Genomic DNA, 18,905 nt, shown 5'->3' with positions numbered 1-18,905 from the left:
CTTTTGCCTGTCTGGTGTTTATCAAATGTTACGCTTCATATTATGGCTCTAGCTTTAGACCACTGCTCAGACACAATTTTGTGCCATGTGACTCTATTCTTCCACAGGCCAATGCCCACAGATGCAGCACTGTCTCATGATACATCCACAGTTCCACAGATAACACTTGCCATCCTAAAATGAAGCATCTCCCTACGTTTTTAAACCAACAATATAAACAGTACACACTGGCGGACATTAAACACAGTCATGATTACTACTTCTGCGATCCACAGGTAAGTCAATAAGTTCTATCTGCTCCATTCGTAATAGCATACCACACAGTCTGGAAAGTCCCTGTGGACCAAAAGCAAAACAAATTGCGTGTGAACAGCAATCTAATTCACTCAGAACACATTTCAAATTCCTTAACCTTTAATCCCTAGAAGCTATTACATCAATAGAGTGAATAACCAGCTCACCAACAACTTGCATTTCTATAGCATCCTTAATGTGGAAAATCCCAATGCATTTGGTGGGGGGGGGGGGGTGTGTGTGGATGTTGCAACGCAGGAGGTAGGTTGTGGAAAACAAATAAATAAAACAGATAAATGAACAAATGCTGAGCCATGTTGGGGTAGGTGGCTGCAACTTTGGGTAAAAAGATTGATTACAAGAAGGTATTTGAAGCTATAGAGGGTTTAAGGAGGGAGTACCAGAAAGGTAGGTCCAAGGTGACTCAAATGCTCTGGTGCTAATAGTGGTGCAAATGGAGGGGTGGCTGCATAAAGGGACAAAACCAGAGGACCACAGGGTAAGGGAAGGAACAAAAGGCTGGAGAAGGTTGCACAAATCGGGCAAGGTGAGGGTGAGGATTTTAAATTTGTTAAATTTTCAGCAGGGGGTTATATTTCTGGTGGAACCATTCATCAATTCAACTAAAACAAACCAAAAATATGGAAAGGAACTTACAAGGGCTGACTTACTGATTATAAATACACCACCCACAAAGCCAGAGGTAAGTGACCTTCTACCATGGGCTATCCAGCCCCTTTTTAATTCGGTGACCAGCACTCACTCGTCATTTGGCGTGGCCATTCAGCCAATCACAATGTCAGCATTGTGTACTACCAAGGAAATTGTGAGACGACGATAAAACAAACCACACCCCACCAGGGCCTACAAGCAGACAATGAAACCAAGAGTAACAAGAGTTGCACTGCAAATCTGTTGGGAAGGAAAAGGTAGGCTATCAGAATCTGACAGCTTGCGCTGAGATTAACAGTGTCTAGTTTGGTCAGGATCACCTCTTTCCCAGCTTTTGATTTGGTGTATTTTGTACCCAAGCTGGTGGAAGTTGATTACTGTTTTTCCCATTTTAAACATCTAAGTGTTCGCACTTCAAGGACTCTCAGCGTAGCTACAGTACAGGTTAAATGCACAGTAAAGCTCCCTGATATTCTTTAACAATAATGTATTTTAATTTTTAATCCTCAATCTTTGAAGAGCATAATCCTCTGAGATTTCTCCATTTCCTAAACCAGCCAATCTTGTGGTCTTGGTAAAATGACCAATTTAGGGGCAATTAGTGCTCTGCTTCCACACCCACTGGGAACAGGGTTAAGTGCTAAAACGTATCCCACACAGACATTTTAAACCACTTCTATATTGCTCTCCAAGTCACGTTCCGGAAGCCTGCTGTTGCATGAGCCAGCTTCCACATTTATGCTTTTAAATCTGGTTTCCAAGGGACTAACAAGTCTATCACCAGTCAACAGAAAGCAGGCTTAACAGCAAAAACACGAGGAGATGGCTCCCAGATGCTAGATTTCTGGAAGAAGATATTTTAAAGAAAACATAAAATATTCTTTCCAAAAAGCAGAGAGAGAGCTTTCATCTCAAAATCTGCTTTTGAACTCTGGTCACCCAGGTAAAAGAACACGGCACTAATCCACTACTGTGCCCCAGCCCTGTTGCAGTTTCGTTACTGCCTGTTGTCTTTTTACATTCTACAAAAAGGAGCTAAAAAATATATTAGTCATGATGTAGTGTATGGAGCAGAAAAGCCTCACCCACTCACCTCAGGCAGTGCCTTCGCCTGAGACTCAGGTACTTAACAAGGCTAGCTTTGATTGCCGCTTACATTAACCTTTGAATGAAGTGTTTCTTGAAGTTTGTTCCTTTTCCTGAAACAGAACTCAGGAGACGCTCTTCATAGCATGTTCTAACACAGAAAACATCAGTCAACCAATGGTGGCAAATTTATTGCAAACAACTGAAAGATAAATCACTTCCGTTCTATTTTGTCTATCCGTCAAGTAGTACTGGGAGGGGTGGCTGTGGCATTTCTACATAAGAGTGTAGCGATCATAAACCATAACTAGAGTGAAAAAATCATATTTTTATTTAATTGTATTCTTGAACCAGCCTAGATATTATAATCTTAATACATTTCTGATCATTCCTAAAGTTTTTATATGCTTAGAGACCTGAAAAGTTTTGTAAAAGTTCACATTATAGTCACAGTTACAATATTCAGGCTGGCTCAAGAACACAAAATGAAAAGTGATTTTTTTTTCGCTCTGTAATTATGGTTTAGAAGTGCTACACTGTATGGGGAAATAATACAGCCACATCTCCCTGCACACAGTGAAAGATGGACAGGATTGTGTGATTTATATATCAATCAGTTCTTTGCAATTAATTTTCTACCATTGGTTGTTTAACGTTTTCTGTAGCAGAAAATAAAATGAGGAGCATCCCCTGAATTTTGTTGCTGCAACCACATTTAGATATAGACAACAAGGAGACTATTTCACAGTGCATCTACACTGTCAATTTCGCATCAGTGCAAAGCTACTTTGGCTATGCTTCCATGTTATACTTGTGGAGTGTTGATCAGAGTGTGGGCCTGACAGACTCTGAAGCAAAGTGGAGTAAGACTATCACCTTCTTCACCCCTGTATCAGATTATTGATTACGGATTGAAGCTGCATTTACAGTACAACTGCAGGGTCAGTGTGAAGTGTTTGCATCTTTACTCCAGTTATAGCGTGAATAATAGTATGTCCGCTGTGGCTCAATTGCTGTTGTTCTTGCCTCTATATTAAACGATTGTGGGCTCAAGTCCCATTCCACCAGTCAACAGAAAGCAGCTTTAATTGCAAAAACTTGAGCACCGAATCCAGGCTGATATTCCAGTACAGTATCGAAGAAGTGCTGCAGTGTGGCAGATGCTGTCTTTCAGATGAGACATTAAACCAAGGACCCATCTGCCCTTTCAGATGAACATAAAAGATCCTACAGCATTAAGGCGTAGAGCAGGAAAGTTCTTCCCAATGTCATAGCCAGCATTTACCCCTCAACAGACGATCTCCTTGTTTATTTCAAGCGCTTTGGGATGTTTTATTACTTTAAAAGGTGCTATATAAGTTGTTGTTGTACTATTGTGGGACTTTGAATAAATTGACTGCACTTCAAAGCACTGCGACGTCCTGCGGTTGTGAAAGACACAATATGAATGCAAGTCTTTCTTTCTTGAATGCACCCTTAGATGTTAGTTGAAACAATGTATCCAATTAGCTGAGAAGATACTGTTGCCAATAAGCTTATTACTACTTTACACAGTGGCTAGCACTGCAGCCTCACAGCTCCAGTGAGCCGGGTTCGCTTCTGGGTACTGCCTGTGCGGAGTTTGCAGGTTCTCTCTGTGACCGCGTGGGTTTCCGCCGGGTACGCCGGTTTCCTCCCACAGCCAAAGACTTGCAGGTTGATAGGTAAATTGGCCATTGTAAATTGCCCCTAGAGTAGGTAGGTGGTAGGAGAATGGTGGGGATGTGGTAGGGAATATGGGATTAATGTAGGATTAGTATAAATGGGTGGTTGTTGGTCGGCACAGACCCGGTGGGCCGAAGGGTCTGTTTCATATCTCTATGACATAGTATACAGGCTTTAGCCACAATCCTAGGTTGTGCTACTGAACCATCTTCAGAGATCACCCAACCTACTGATGCTGACAAAAGGAGAAAACTACAAAATAAGATGGATAATATAATTCTTGTATAATGTTATTTTTTCATTACTTCAAATGCTCCCACCATGACTATAAGTGCTTTATACTCATGTTACAAAGTTCAAAATACAACTCAGGTTTGGCAGACAAAATCTATCACTGTTGCCATTGACTATTTGTCATGGTTCAATTGGATAAGACGCAAAATTTTCACATGCCTCATTTTCCTTTGGTTCTAATGACCAACACTCATCAGGTATTCATGTCTGTACTGTTGTGCCTCAAAAGCAACAGTGCCTTCCAAATTTTAATGGGCATCTATAAAACCTCACTCTGGAAACCAATTTGAAAATTATCCTAATCACTTTTACAATGAAGTCTTCAACATGTTTTATAGAGGAAGACGAGAACCTTCTGCCACATGAACTATAGCAAGGCATCAGCTTTCAGTCCTCATGCCAGACGGCAACATCCATTATATAACATAACACCAGTTCGATTATTTTCACTAAATCCATTGTTGGGTCTTTTATGCAGGCTGAGCATATTTTTTAAAAACACGTATCCGTTCTGCAGACAAGTGCTGTAACCTGCAGGGCTACAGATCAAATGCTGGAAGGTGGGATTAGACTGGGTGGCTCGTTTTTCGGCAGGCGCAGGCACGATGGGCCAAGTGGCCTCTTTCTGTGCCGTAAACTTTCTATGATTCTCACCTATATCTCTCTTTGGCCTCCTTGTCTCGAGAGACAATGGGTAAGCGCCTGCAGGTGGTCAGTGGTTTGTGGAGCAGCGCCTGGAGTGGCTATAAAGGCCAATTCTAGAGTGACAGGCTCTTCCACAGGTGCTGCAGAAAAGATTGTTTGTCGGGGCTGTTACACAGTTGGCTTTCCCCTTGCGCTTCTGTCTTTTTTCCTGCCAACTGCTAAGTCTCTTCGACTCGCCACATATTTATGTATACCACCTATTTCGAGATGTTAACCTTCCTAAAGATTTGCTAAACACATACACATTTGAAATAGGCAGTCATTCCGTGATGGTTCTCCTTTCATCTTCTCTCTCCATTATTCCATTCAACCTTTCTCAATATATTAATAAATCATCCATTCTTTTAACAACACCAGTGCATGCCTCAATGGTACTGTGAAAGGCGGCACGTAAAGAACCTTTGTGAGAGAGTTTTCCAGTTCAAACAAAGCATGCATAAATGAACAACTGATATTATCTTCTTTCAATTTCACACTGATATTTATTTTCAACTGGGAACACTGCACAGCATGTCCTCCTGCAGATTCCATCTCCCACTCTTATTCAGTGCAAAGGTGTCCACCTGGCACTTTACACCTGCTCAGAAGCACCCTTACTAAAATGGGAGTACTATATTCGGGAATTGTAAAGGATCCATCAATTGTGCTTTATATAGTACACAATTCACTAGCTTCAGCTCTACTCCTGAGTGGTGCTACCGAACTGTCTTCAGAGCATATCCACCTTGCTGAACAAAATGTATCAATATAGCATGTCCATATTTGATAAGCAACACTATTGTCTTAATTCCTACAAGGTGATGGCGTGAGGTGTGTATACATTCTGGGAAAGTAAAGTAAAGGCAATTTTTCATGTTATTGTTGTCAAGCAAACCCCCATCCACCTGCCAAGACTGAGGCACACATTATTTTGCCACATGAACAAAACCTGAAAACTGCAAGCCCTGACTGGAAGGACATTTGCATTGTACCAGACAATGTTGAAACAATGGGGACCCAGTAGTTGCTTCCCCAATACACAGAAGTGGTCAGACCATTTTAGTCACATGACTAACTGGCTGTTGCAGAGTTTTGAACTGAGTGTTTTAAATTGGAGAAGACAGGATTTGAACAGAGACAAAGCCATGTGTTTATGGGGTAAAGATCTCTCCTGGAACTGAAGCAAGAATTACAGCCTCTCCTGTCTTCCACCTCCTCCCCACGGAACTGAATCTTGTGAAAACACGTGAAGCTCAAAAAGAGAAAGGTTTCCTACACAAACTAGATTTTAAGATTAGTGGGCCCCAACAAAAAGCAAGACTACTTACAAAAGGACTACAGTGAGCTCAAAGCACCGTAACAAGATATTGCCTCAAACGTCTCTCTACTATATTTGCCTCTTTTCTGCATGTGATATTGCATGTGCATGCTGGCGTGGGCACGTCGTATATCGATAGGTGTGAACCATATTAGAGTTTAAGTTTTAAGTTGCAATAAAATTTCATCTTTCTTCTTTAAACCTGAGAAAGCCTGTTTGAATTGGTTTCTTTGTCTTATAATTGGAAAACTGTGAACAAGGATTCACAAAAAGTGGAGCTCAAAACAGTGTGTTTAAAATTAAACCCTGTTACAATAACACCAGGTGAAGATATTAACAGACCCCCTAGACACTTTTCACACCTGGTCGTAACTGTATTTAAGTCTAAGTCAAAAGAAAACCACAACTGCTAAGAACCAGAAATATACACGTTGGTCAAGCAGTACCTGAACAGATAGGTTAACATTAATTAAACAAAGATTACTCGATGATCAATATGCTGGTTATAGAAAGTAAACTAATCCATTTACAACATTTGCAGTTTCAATAAAAATGCAGTTTTATAAAAACAGAAAATTCTGAATTGGGGTCAGTTCTGAAAAAAAAAAACTTTAGTTCCACCTTCCCTTGAAATGAGAAAGAAAACTGTCAAAGCAGTTAATTCTGGCTTCTTGGTTTCATAAATTTTCACCTATTGAAGGGTAATCCAAAACTAAAACAGGTCATATATTAGAGCTAAGCCCCTCAGAACAGTAAACTATGAATGGTCAACAATGCTAAAATCAAACATATGGAAAAAAATTCCTCAGAGCAAGGATTACAATAACACTTCACTAGTATGAATTGTTTTAAAACTCTTTGCAAAGATTATTAGAGGACAAGAAAACATTGACAAATCATGCAGAATTTTAAGAGTAGCTCAAACATGTATGTTGAAAAGACTGAGGCAGTTTTTGTCACTCTCCGGACTGTACAAATGGTTTTTCAAGCTAATATTTGTAATTCAGGAAGAACAGCAGTCCTCTTAGATCCTACACTGATCAAAAAAATCTTTGAAGCTCTGCTTTGACAAGATGACAAACTATTTAATGTAAGTGTAGAAAAATGTCCTGTTTTCGCTTGATCCATTAATCCACTGCCACTCAATTATTTTACACGCCACCATTCGCAACGCTTTGCAAGGGACTGCCTGATCCAACCGTAGATATAAACAGGGGCAGTTCTTCCAGTACAAATGAATGAAAAATGAGTCAGGTTAAAGGATTTAAAGGCAAAATCATTCGAAATATCCAAATTGTACTGCCGTACCGAAATAGTCAGGCGATTTAAACATGGACACAGACAGAAATTGGGGCAGTTGACAGCTTTCAACTGGGACGGGTTGGCCACCAAACTGCAGATCCTCCAAGCCATGCGAGCAAATAACCACACAATTCCCACCCTGCCATTTTCTATTGGGGCGGGGGGACTTCAGTTTCCTGCACAAACCAGGACACAATCTGTAAAGCGCTGTGGGAGACACGCCACACACAAAAAAAAAATCAGCCGGACACTAGTTCTGGGGGTGTGGAAGAGGCAGAGTCCACAGGCAGCACGGTCCAGTCCCAGCTTCCTCCTTCCCTCGGCTCCAAATATCTGCCTGAAGTTAAAGGAAGCCTGACACTGGACCCCGGCAGCGGGCGGGCAGACAGGCGCTGCCTGCACTCAGCAATTCGCGGAAACATTCTGTTACATTCTGTAACACTGAAGCCCGGGTCCCACCTGAGCTCTGGATCCGACAACTTTGGGTGGCAGGCGCGTCCTTTCCCCGACTGCCTTCCTCGCCACTCCCGCTACCATGGAGACCGGGGCCCCGCCACTCTCACACCCTCCCCTCCTTCACTGGATAGTTTCCCACTTGCTGTCAAATGTTGCCGGGCCACCAACCCGCCTCTTACCGGGAGCTGGTCAGTACTGCCAGTGCAGCGGGTCTGCGCCGCTCGGTGCCGGTGCCGCTCCCGAGTCTGCGCCGCTCAATCCCAGAGTGCGGGCCGGGGACGGCGTGACGTCACGGTGGCGGAGCTGCAGAGCGGGGAAACACCGCCAGTGGCAGCGTCACATTCAACTCGTCACTGGGAGAATTGCATAGCGTAATACAGTGACCGAAAGAAAGGCTGGCATTTAAAGACGTCCCAAAGCGCTATATAGGAAATACCGCAGGCAATTTGTGCACAGCAAGGCTCCTCAAACAGCAATGAAATAATGATCAAATCATCTCTTTCATTGATGTTTGTTGAGGGATTAAATATTTGCCAGGACACTGGGAAAACTTCCCTGCCCTTCTTTGAAATGGTGCCATGGGTTCTTGGTTTAAGGTCTCATCAGATAGATCACACTTCCAAAAGTACAGATTTCCCTCGCTAAAGCACTGCAGTGTCAACCTAGATTATATGCTCAAATCTCTGGATTGGGACTTCAACCACAAAAAGAGCACTACCACGAAGCTACAGCTAAGAGCAACAAACTGCATTCGGTGACACTGGGAGTAATGCAGTGCATTCTGTAACATTGTCACTGGGAGTGATGCATTATCTGCTCTGACACTGGAAGCAATGCATTACCACTTGCAGCAAAACCTGGACAACCTCCTGGATTATGCTAATAAGTGCAAGTAACATGTCCTATCCTGAGTGGTGTGAAACAGGGCTGTGTTCTCGCACCCACACTTTTTGGGATTTTCTTCTCCCTGCTGCTTTCACATGCGTTCAAATCCTCTGAAGAAGGAATTTTCCTCCACACAAGATCAGGGGGCAGGTTGTTCAACCTTGCCCGTCTAAGAGCGAAGTCCAAAGTACGGAAAGTTCTCATCAGAGAACTCCTCTTTGCTGACGATGCTGCTTTAACATCTCACACTGAAGAATGCCTGCAGAGTCTCATCGACAGGTTTGCGTCTGCCTGCAATGAATTTGGCCTAACCATCAGCCTCAAGAAAACGAACATCATGGGGCAGGATGTCAGAAATGATCCATCCATCAATATTGGCGACCACGCTCTGGAAGTGGTTCAAGAGTTCACCTACCTAGGCTCAACTATCACCAGTAACCTGTCTCTAGATGCAGAAATCAACAAGCGCATGGGTAAGGCTTCCACTGCTATGTCCAGACTGGCCAAGAGAGTGTGGGAAAATGGCGCACTGACACGGAACACAAAAGTCCGAGTGTATCAGGCCTGTGTCCTCAGTACCTTGCTCTACGGCAGCGAGGCCTGGACAACGTATGCCAGCCAAGAGCGACGTCTCAATTCATTCCATCTTCGCTGCCTTCGGAGAATACTTGGCATCAGGTGGCAGGACTATATCTCCAACACAGAAGTCCTTGAAGCGGCCAACACCCCCAGCTTATACACACTACTGAGTCAGCGGCGCTTGAGATGGCTTGGCCATGTGAGCCGCATGGAAGATGGCAGGATCCCCAAAGACACATTGTACAGCGAGCTCGCCACTGGTATCAGACCCACCGGCCGTCCATGTCTCCGTTATAAAGACGTCTGCAAACGCGACATGAAATCGTGTGACATTGATCACAAGTCGTGGGAGTCAGTTGCCAGCATTCGCCAGAGCTGGCGGGCAGCCATAAAGACAGGGCTAAATTGTGGCGAGTCGAAGAGACTTAGTAGTTGGCAGGAAAAAAGACAGAGGCGCAAGGGGAGAGCCAACTGTGCAACAGCCCCAACAAACAAATTTCTCTGCAGCACCTGTGGAAGAGCCTGTCACTCCAGAATTGGCCTTTATAGCCACTCCAGGCGCTGCTTCACAAACCACTGACCACCTCCAGGCGCGTATCCATTGTCTCTCGAGATAAGGAGGCCCAAAAGACTACTAAGACTAACATGTACATCACGCAAATGCCAGGCAATGGCCAACTCCAACAAGCAAGAATCTAACCACCTTCCCATGACATAAATTGTGTTACTATCACTGGGTCCCATCAACATTTAGGGGGTACCACTGACCTAAATTCAACTGGACCACTTCCACTACCTTAAATATTCCAGGGCACTGTGGCTGCAGTATCATCTACAAGATACACTGCAGCAAATTGTTAAGGTTCCATCCACAACATCTCCCAAAACACAAAACCTCTACTGCCTCGAACGACAAGGACAGCAAGAGCATAGGAACACTACCACCTGCAAGTTCCCCTCCAAGTTGCATACCATCTTGACTTGGAAGTATATTGTCATTCCTTCATTATTCCTGGGTCGAAATCCATCCCTTACAGCACTGATGGAGTAAAGTCACTGAAAGATAACATGCAGGTGCAGCAAGTAATTATGAAGGCAAATGGTATGTTGGCCTTTATTGCAAGAGGATTTGAGTACAGGAGTAAAGAAGTCTTGCTGCAATTGTATAAAGCTATGGTGAGACTGCACCTGGAGGATTGTGTACAGTTTTGGTCTCCTTACCTAAGGAAGGATATACTTGCCATAGAGGGAGTGCAACAAAGGTTCACCAGACTGATTGCTGGGATGGCAGGATTGTCCTAGGAGGAAAGATTGAGGAAACTGGGCCTATATGTATGTAGATGAACAGAGAGATCTTGGTGTCCAGGTACATAAATCCCTGAAAGTTGCTACCCAGGTTAATAAGGCTGTTAAGAAGGCATATGGTGTGTTAGCTTTTATTAGTAGGGGGATCGAGTTTCGGAGCCACGAGGTCATGCTGCAGCTGTACAAAACTCTGGTGAGGCCGCACCTGGAGTATTGCATGCAGTTCTGGTCACCGCATTATAGGAAGGATGTGGAAGCTTTGGAAAGGGTGCAGAGGAGATTTACTAGGATATTGCCTGGTATGGAGGGAAGGTCTTATGAGGAAAGGCTGAGGGACTTGAGGTTGTTTTCGTTGGAGAGAAGGAGGAGGAGAGGTGACTTAATAGAGACATATAAGATAATCAGAGGGTTAGATAGGGTGGATAGTGAGAGTCTTTTTCCTCGGATGGTGATGGCAAACACGAGGGGACATAGCTTTAAGATGAGGGGTGATAGATATAGGAAAGATGTTAGAGGTAGTTTCTTTACTCAGAGAGTAGTAGGGGCGTGGAACGCCCTGCCTGCAACAGTAGTAGACTCGCCAACTTTAAGGGCATTTAAGTGGTCATTGGATAGACATATGGATGAAAATGGAATAGTGTAGGTCAGATGGTTTCACAGGTCGGCGCAACATCGAGGGCCGAAGGGCCTGTACTGCGCTGTAATGTTCTAATAATATTCTCTAGAGTTTAGAAGAATGAGAGATGATCTCATTGAAGCATACAAAATTCTTACAGGGCCCGATGGGGTAGATGCAGGAAGAAAGTATCCCTTGGTTGGGAGCGTCTAGACACAGTGGTAGCAATGTGTACCATCTACAAGATGCACTGCAGCAACGCACCAAGGCTCCTTAGACAGCACCTTCCAAACCCATGACCTCTATCAACTAGAAGGCAAGGGCAGCAAATGCATGGGAACACCACCATCCGCAAGTTCCCCTCCAAGTTACACACCATCCTGACTTGGAACTATATCGCTGTTCCTTCACTGTCACTGAGTCAAAATCCTGGAACTCCCTTCCTAACAGCACTGTGGGTGTCCCAACCTCACATGGACTTCATCGGTTCAAGAAGGCAACTCACCACCACCTTCTCAAGGGCAATTAGGGATGGGCAATAAATGCTGGCCTGGTCAGCGACATCCACATCCCATGAATGAATAAAAAAAATAGATTTCTAGATATTAAAGATATCACGGGATGTTGGGATAGTACGAGAAAATGGCATTGAGATGGAAGATCATCCATGAACAAGTTGAATGGTGGAGCAGGTTCAAGAGGCCGATTGGCCTACTCCTGCTATTATTTCTTATGTCCCTATGTTCCTAAGAGCAATGTTCAAGAAAGCAGATCACCCCTGCCATCTAAGGACAATTAGGGACAGGCATTAAATATTGGCCTTGTGAGCAATGGCTATACCCATGAATGAATAATTTAAAAAAATACATCACTGCGAGTAGCATAACACATTCTGTAACAGTGTTACTGGGAGTGGTGTAATACATTGTGTAATAATGTCACTGGAGTATTGTAATACATTCTATAACAATGTCACTGGGGGTGACGTAACACATTCTGTAACACTGTCACCAGGAATGCTGTAATACATTCTGTAATGCTGTCACTGAGAGTATTGTAATACGTTCTGTAACATTGTCACTGGGAGGGATGTAATACATTCTGAACACTGTTACTACAAGTGGTGTAATACATTCTGTAACTATGTCACTGGGAGAGATGTAATACATTCTGTAACACTGTCACTGAGAACATTGTAATACATTCTGTAATGCTGTCACTGAGAGTATTGTAATACATTCTGTAACATTGTCATTGGGAATATTGTAAGAAATTTTGTAACATTGCCACTGGGAGTGGTGTAATACATTGTGTAACACTGTCACTGGGAGAGATGTAATACATTCAGCAACCCTGTCACTGGGAGAGATGTAATACATTCTGTAACACTGTCACTGCAAGTGATGTAATACATTCTGTAACATTGTCACTGGGAGAGATGTAATACATTCTGCAACATTGTCACTGCGAGTGATGTAATACATTCTGTAACACTGTCACTGGGAGTGATGTAATACATTCTGTAACAGTGACACTGCAAGTGATGTAATACATTCTGTAACATTGTCACTGCAAGTGATGTAATACATTCTGTAACACTGTCACTGGGAGTGGTGTAATACATTGTATAACACTGTTGCTGGGAGTATTGTGATACATTCTGTAACACTGTCACTGCAAGTGATGTAATACATTCTGTAACATTGTCACTGGGAGAGATGTAATACATTCTGCAACATTGTCAGTGCGAGTGATGTACTGCATTGGGTAACACTGTCACTGGGATATTGTAATATATTCTGTAACCCTGTCACTGGGAGAGATGTAATACATTCAGCAACCCTGTCACTGGGAGAGATGTAATACATTCTGTAACACTGTCACTGCAAGTGATGTAATACATTCTGTAACATTGTCACTGGGAGAGATGTAATACATTCTGCAACATTGTCACTGCGAGTGATGTAATACATTCTGTAACACTGTCACTGGGAGTGATGTAATACATTCTGTAACAGTGACACTGCAAGTGATGTAATACATTCTGTAACATTGTCAGTGCGAGTGATGTACTGCATTGGGTAACACTGTCACTGGGATATTGTAATATATTCTGTAACACTGTCACTGGGAGAGATGTAATACATTCAGCAACCCTGTCACTGGGAGAGATGTAATACATTCTGTAACACTGTCACTGCAAGTGATGTAATACATTCTGTAACATTGTCACTGGGAGAGATGTAATACATTCTGCAACATTGTCACTGCGAGTGATGTAATACATTCTGTAACACTGTCACTGGGAGTGATGTAATACATTCTGTAACAGTGACACTGCAAGTGATGTAATACATTCTGTAACATTGTCACTGCAAGTGATGTAATACATTCTGTAACACTGTCACTGGGAGTGGTGTAATACATTGTATAACACTGTTGCTGGGAGTATTGTGATACATTCTGTAACACTGTCACTGCAAGTGATGTAATACATTCTGTAACATTGTCACTGGGAGAGATGTAATACATTCTGCAACATTGTCAGTGCGAGTGATGTACTGCATTGGGTAACACTGTCACTGGGATATTGTAATATATTCTGTAACCCTGTCACTGGGAGAGATGTAATACATTCAGCAACCCTGTCACTGGGAGAGATGTAATACATTCTGTAACACTGTCACTGCAAGTGATGTAATACATTCTGTAACATTGTCACTGGGAGAGATGTAATACATTCTGCAACATTGTCACTGCGAGTGATGTAATACATTCTGTAACACTGTCACTGGGAGTGATGTAATACATTCTGTAACAGTGACACTGCAAGTGATGTAATACATTCTGTAACATTGTCAGTGCGAGTGATGTACTGCATTGGGTAACACTGTCACTGGGATATTGTAATATATTCTGTAACACTGTCACTGGGAGAGATGTAATACATTCAGCAACCCTGTCACTGGGAGAGATGTAATACATTCTGTAACACTGTCACTGCAAGTGATGTAATACATTCTGTAACATTGTCACTGGGAGAGATGTAATACATTCTGCAACATTGTCACTGCGAGTGATGTAATACATTCTGTAACACTGTCACTGGGAGTGATGTAATACATTCTGTAACAGTGACACTGCAAGTGATGTAATACATTCTGTAACATTGTCAGTGCGAGTGATGTACTGCATTGGGTAACACTGTCACTGGGATATTGTAATATATTCTGTAACACTGTCACTGGGAGAGATGTAATACATTCAGCAACCCTGTCACTGGGAGAGATGTAATACATTCTGTAACACTGTCACTGCAAGTGATGTAATACATTCTGTAACATTGTCACTGGGAGAGATGTAATACATTCTGCAACATTGTCACTGCGAGTGATGTAATACATTCTGTAACACTGTCACTGGGAGTGATGTAATACATTCTGTAACAGTGACACTGCAAGTGATGTAATACATTCTGTAACATTGTCACTGCAAGTGATGTAATACATTCTGTAACACTGTCACTGGGAGTGGTGTAATACATTGTATAACACTGTTGCTGGGAGTATTGTGATACATTCTGTAACACTGTCACTGCAAGTGATGTAATACATTCTGTAACATTGTCACTGGGAGAGATGTAATACATTCTGCAACATTGTCAGTGCGAGTGATGTACTGCATTGGGTAACACTGTCACTGGGATATTGTAATATATTCTGTAACCCTGTCACTGGGAGAGATGTAATACATTTTGTAACACTGTCACTGCTAGTGGTGTAATACATTCTGTAACCTTCTCACTGGGAGAGATATAGTACATTCTGTAACACTGTCACTGCGAATAGTGCATAACATTCTGTAACACTGTCACTGGGAGTGATGTAATACATTCTGTAACCCTCTCACTGGGAGTGATGTAATACATTCTGTAACAGTGTCACTGGGAGAGATGCAATCCATTCTGTAACATTGCCACTGCAAGTGATGTAATACATTCTGTAACACTGTCACTGGGAGTGGTGTAATACATTCTGTAACATTGTCATTGGGTGTATTGTAATATATTGTGAAACACTGTCACTGGGAATATTGTAATACATTCTGTAATCCTGTCACTGAGAGAGATATAATACATTCTGTAACACTGTCACTGGGAGTGATGTAATACATTCTGCAACACTGTCACTGCGAGTGGTGTAATACATTCTGTAACCCTGTCACTGGGAGAAATGTAATACATTTGGTAACACTGTCACTGGGAGAAATATAATACATTCTGTAACACAGTCACTGGGAGTATTGTAATACATTCTATAACACTGTCACTGGTAGTGGTGTAATACATTCTGCAACAACTGTCTCTGCGAGTATTGTAAAACATTCTGTGATATTGTCATTGCAGATGGTGCATTATATTTTGTAACATCAGCAGCATGCATGGTTTGCATGTAAGGAGCAGTGATGAACCAATGAAATGGAAAAATTATGAATTTAAAAAAGTCAACTGTTAAACAAAACCACAAGAATATATACCGCAGTCAAATGGAGTAGTGGCCACGTGACCCCCCTCCTGTACTGGAATTCAACAAACTTGTCTGCAAAGATGGAACTCTTAAACTGATCTGAAATAGCTCTGGAGGAGCACCCCCTCTGAAATTGAAAGGAGCACTATGACATAATAATGACTCTTATCAGCATGAATGAACTAACCAAGGATTCTGGAGACAGACTGACTCACAGCCCAAACAAAGATGAATAGGTGTGAAGTAGCACTGTGTTACCAGAATGGTCCCCATTCAGGCATCAATCGATAGCCATGGTTATCATATCCTGGCCCATTGTGTAGTTACACCTAACAGAAATCCTAATGTGACTGATTTTTACTTTAAAAAGGTAGTTCTCTGGAGTGAGAGAGAGGAGATCAAGCCAGCACCTTCAGAAAGCAGTCCAGCTAGAGGCTGTGCAAGAGATCCAGCCAATCAAGCACAATGCTGAGCAATAATTGAATAGCCACTACAGCAGAGACATCACAAAGTAACTTTAAGATTCTCCATCTGTGAAGGTAACAAAATCTACACTGCCAACTTTGTGCTGAGTTGTAACCACTAGAACTCTACAACAGCTCAACAAGTTCAAGACTACAAACCCCAGGCCTGTACCTTTAAATGAAACTGTCCTCCTGTGAACATTCAACAGGTTTACTCTAAACTATGAACACTTACCTCATTTTGAACTTTGAACCACATCCCACCCTTTTCTCTTTATCTACCCAACAAACAAATTTCTCTGCAGCACCTGTGGAAGAGCCTGTCACTCCAGAATTGGCCTTTATAGCCACTCCAGGCGCTGCTTCACAAACCACTGACCACCTCCAGGCGCGTATCCATTGTCTCTCGAGATAAGGAGGCCCAAAAGAAGACTGGTGTATGTGTGTGTGAGTGAATGTGCGTGTGGATGAAGTTGTGTCCATTTCAGGAATTCTGTAAAAATAGTTCTCCTTTTTTCAACCTATGAGAAAACCTGTTATTTGTCTGTTTATTTGACCTGAAAGACACTCCGGGGCTAACACATCATTTTTAACAAAACACGATTGTGGTCAGTTGGGAGGTGAGCAGTGGGAACAATCCATACCCCTTTCTACCTGTCAATAACAACGCATTACATGCTATCACACTATCACTTACAGCAATCATTAGATTCTGGAACACTGTCACTAGGAATTGTTCGTTATATTTTATAATATTGTCTCAGGGAACAGCACATTATATTCTGCAACACCTCCACAGAGTGCAGTACATTACATTCCATTACACTGTGAGCAATGTGTTATGGCCATGTGGTGAGGGGTTTGGGTGACTCCCACTGGTCAACTCCCACCTGACTGCAGCAAGTGTTTGCTTGTTATTAGGGTTTAACCTTTGTGTTTTATTTGTTAAATAAACAGACAGCAACAGGTGTTCTAGTAGATTTAAAACAGAAGATTAATTATTTATTCAGCAATACGCCATCCCAAAATTATTACAACCGCATCCACTCACGCAGTCACTTGCGCATACACGCACACTTGAGACAGATAGAGAGGAAAAGGGGTAAGTGGTTTTTAAGTGAGGCAGGGTTTTGGAGTTCACGGTAAACCTGTTGAATTCTCTAAGAGATAAAGTTATTTTTTGTTGTAGGCCTGAGATATTTCTCTGTTGGTTGAAAGTAGTTCAGTTTGAAGATAGAGGATCACTTTCAATTCACTGCTGCACAAGTTGAAAATGTAGAATTCACAATAGGGCACCTTCCTTTTGGCTTGTTGGATTTTCTCCCAGCTCTCAGTTGGACAAGCTTTTGGTAATGCTTCTTCTTGGGTCTCTTTTAAGGTCAAAAATGGTTTCACACCTTTGCATCTATTGAGAGATATAGATCTTCCCTGGGGTGACTGAAAATGGCCCAGGATGTGGCTATTTCACACCTTCTTTGTTTCAGAAGAACCCATTCAATCAAAAATGTCTCTTGATGGGTTCAGAATGGGTGTAATTGACACCTCTTCATTTTGAATGTTTTTTTTTGTCTTTGCCAGACAGTTTGAATAAACAAAGCCAGGTCTTTTAACCTTTAACCTTTTTGGCAACTTTTTTTTAGCATATTGTCTACTTTTCAAAAGAAAAGTCTATTTTTATATTGTTATGACTGAGGTGGGAGCAATGCACTGTCAATTCAGTCCCATCACTCCATAGGTCACAGCATATTGTTAAAGTTTTCCCACCCAACTGGAAAATAGCCAAATTAAATACTCAGGTAACTCCCAGAATAAAAACAGGCCAAACAAGGTATCTTTAGACCACAAAAAATTAACCATTTATTAAAAACTAAATCTTAAACACTATTAAAAACCTTACAACTTCTTATTTTAACCTAATTACCCCATTCACACACATACACTCAAACATCAACAGTTACTCTTCTTTTTAAATGATGTTTAAAAAATTAACTGTTTCTTAAGAATAAATAAATAACTGGGTTGTTTGTCTTTGTTGGTTCTGATGGGTGAAGTATCCTAGTGTAAAAATAATCAAATACCACTCAGTCTCCACACGGATTTGTTGAAACAGACTCTTAGTAGATAGGCATTCGGCTGCAGCAGACATTACATAGTTCTTTCAATGATGAGCATAGCAATAGCTCTACTTGAATTTTTAAAAATCAGCAGTCTCTCAGTCGTACCTTTACTGTGTATTCCAGCAAACACAATCAGTCAAGAGAGAGTCAATTTTGTAGCAAAGAGTCTTAGATGGGAAGTAAAGAAAAGGAATTTTGCTCCCTACAGCAATACGAATAGTCTCTTCAAAGGGTTTTTTCCTCCTTAGGCAATTAACATGACCTGTAGCTTATTGTAGAATTTCTGCTGAGAGAAATAGCTCTTTTCTCTAGTAAGCGTGCTTTGCTGGTATCTCTCAAAACTGGTTATAGCTGGTTTTTGCACAGTCAACTTGAAACTTTATACCATGTGACCTCCTCACTCTCCTGCTGTTGCCTAGGTAACAAAGGCAGCTGTGGCACATTGTTCTCAGAAATCTAAAACTTCTCTCTGTCTTAAAGCTACACTGTTTTCAACAGAGTCTTAAAGGCACGCTGTTTCAAACAGAGGAGGAAAAAAATACAGTTCTGTGACAATAACTTTTTAGGGTGAGTTCTTGTAGTTTCAATCGCTGCACTTTATGT

At 42.0% G+C, this 18,905-nt stretch overlaps 1 protein-coding gene across 3 annotated transcripts in view; it reads right to left on the bottom strand.

Moving 5' to 3' along the window:
- Positions 1-8,080, bottom strand: part of LOC137376336 (unconventional myosin-VI-like) — a 344,835-nt gene extending 336,755 nt beyond the window's left edge. Inside the window, exon 1 of one of the 3 annotated variants that reach the window (XM_068044672.1) lies at positions 7,990-8,080. The gene's annotated coding sequence lies outside the window, so the exon portion shown is untranslated. Of the gene's footprint in view, positions 1-7,813; positions 7,907-7,982 lie in introns of those variants that run through there. The other 2 variants (XM_068044673.1, XM_068044676.1) reach the window with 2 other exon arrangements.
- Positions 8,081-18,905: the final 10,825 nt, after the last annotated feature.

The sequence above is a fragment of the Heterodontus francisci genome, chromosome 13 (assembly GCF_036365525.1).
Source record: "Heterodontus francisci isolate sHetFra1 chromosome 13, sHetFra1.hap1, whole genome shotgun sequence".
Classification (NCBI taxonomy): domain Eukaryota; kingdom Metazoa; phylum Chordata; class Chondrichthyes; order Heterodontiformes; family Heterodontidae; genus Heterodontus; species Heterodontus francisci.
This window is presented reverse-complemented; position numbering and strand designations above follow the sequence as displayed.